The sequence below is a fragment of the Triticum aestivum genome, chromosome 7D (assembly GCF_018294505.1).
Source record: "Triticum aestivum cultivar Chinese Spring chromosome 7D, IWGSC CS RefSeq v2.1, whole genome shotgun sequence".
In the NCBI taxonomy this organism is placed as follows: domain Eukaryota; kingdom Viridiplantae; phylum Streptophyta; class Magnoliopsida; order Poales; family Poaceae; genus Triticum; species Triticum aestivum.
The window spans coordinates 571258199-571260197 of record NC_057814.1 but is presented as its reverse complement, the minus strand read 5'-3'; the positions used below and the strand labels follow the sequence as shown (position 1 = coordinate 571260197).

Sequence of the window (1999 nt, the reverse complement as noted above, 5' to 3'; positions counted from 1 at the left end):
CGAAAGTCTATGCGCACAAATTCTGCAAGCCAAGTACTTTCCCCACGGGGACGTCCTGAAGGCTACAGCACAGTCGGGGATGAGCTATGTATGGAGGAGCCTATTACAAGGTGTTCAGGTGATTAAGGCAGGGATGATCTGGAGGGTGGGATCAGGGGAACAAATTAACATGTGGACGGATCCATGGCTACCATCAAATGACACCCGGCGCCCACGTACCCTCCAGGGAGGACACCTTCTCACGCGAGTGTCTGATCTGATCAATCCTACCACGAACAGCTGGGATGATGGTCTGGTGAGGCAAACTTTCTGTCCAGAGGATGCAAGCACAATCCTGAGAGTATTTAACCAAAAACTACCACAATTCACGGAAACGTGACAGAAAACTACCACTTTACGATTTTATCCCGAAAACTACCACTTTTTTATTAATCCGTGGCAAAAAAACTACCAAGTGTGAAAACTGCTCGCTTTGCCTGGGTTAAACCCGAATCTGACTGCCCGACCCCACACATAAGCGGGCTAAAAATGCAATCTGGTCCCTAGTTTTTCTTAAAAAAGCAATCCAGTCCCTCACCATGTCCGCCGGCACCGCCTCCTTCTCCTCCTCGTCGCCGGCCAGCCTCGGGTGCACCGCCGCGTCCAGACCCTACGACGCGACGCAGGCCTACGCGGTGTCCAAGCTCGCCAACGTGCTGCACACCAAGGAGCTCGCCGCCCGCCTCCAGGAGATGGGCGCGGACGTGACGGCGAACTGCGTGCACCCCGGCATCGTGAGGACGCGCCTCAACCGTGACTGAGAGGGGCTCATCACAGATCTCGTCTTCGTACTGTTCTCCAAGCTGCTCAAGACCATCCCACAGGTGACGATCATTCAACTGCGTTATCATATGCGGACATGTCTCTGTCATCGCTGCACTCTGTTCTGCGCCTTGCCCCGCCGCGCCGGAGGCTCTGCTTTCCGCAGTTAATGCGCCGCTCGCCCCCTCTTGCTGACGTACGTAGTGCCCTCTCTTCTCGCGTGCAGGCAGCGGCGACCACGTGCTACACGGCGGTGCACCCGAGGCTAGCCGGCGTGTCCGGCCGCTACTCCGCTGACTGCAACGAGGCGCTGCCGTCGCCGGCCGCCGCAAGCCGCCGCAAGGCCGCGCGGCTCTGGCAGGCGTCGGAGGACATGATCAGCGGCTCGAGTCAACAGGGAAGCAACACAAGGACAGGAGTGGAAGGACCAGGACGCGGCGGTGGCCTGAGGCTGGCCGGCGACGAGGAGGAGAAGGAGGCGGTGCCGGCGGATATGGTGAGGGACTGGATTGCTTTTTTTAAGAAAAACTAGGGACCCGATTGCATTTTTAGCCCGCTTATGTGTGGGGTCGGGCAGTCAGATTCGGGTTTAACCCAGGCAAAGCGAGCAGTTTTCACGCTTGGTAGTTTTTTGCCACGGATTAATAAAAAAGTGGTAGTTTTTAGGACAAAATCGTAAAGTGATAGTTTTCTGTCACGTTTCCGCGAATTGTGGTAGTTTTTGGTTAAATACTCCAATCCTGACCATACCAATCTATGATCAATATAATGACTTTGTAGCTTGGCATTTCGACAATAAAGGTTGTTTTTCGGTCAGATCAGCTTATAGGGTGTACGTGCAGTTGTTGCAACAGCAAAAAACACGGCAGGCAGGCGAAAGTTCATCGGGACAAGAGGATAGACCAGTCTTCTGGAGAGCCCTGTGGAAAATTCAGTGCCCGGCCTCCAAGGGTCCACCATTTCACGTGGAGATTCGCACATAACAGCCATCCTATGTTCAGGAATATTGTACGAATTGGGGTTGAGTTGGATGCTAGATGCTTGCTGTGTCTTCGGCAATTTGAGGATGGGGGCCATCTTTTTCTGCGCTGCAAGGAGGTGAAGAAAATATGGGGGAGCTCTGGGCTTGAATACACTAGGCAGCAACTTCTTACTTGTGCGTCGCCGAAAGAACTACTCGTTGTGGTTTTTAAGCTTC

The 1999-nt window shown here is 53.8% G+C and overlaps 1 pseudogene; it reads left to right on the top strand.

Annotated features, from left to right (window-relative positions):
* Nucleotides 1-578: 578 nt before the first annotated feature.
* LOC123171308 (short-chain dehydrogenase TIC 32, chloroplastic-like) lies at nt 579-1581 on the top strand (annotated as a pseudogene).
* Nucleotides 1582-1999: the final 418 nt, after the last annotated feature.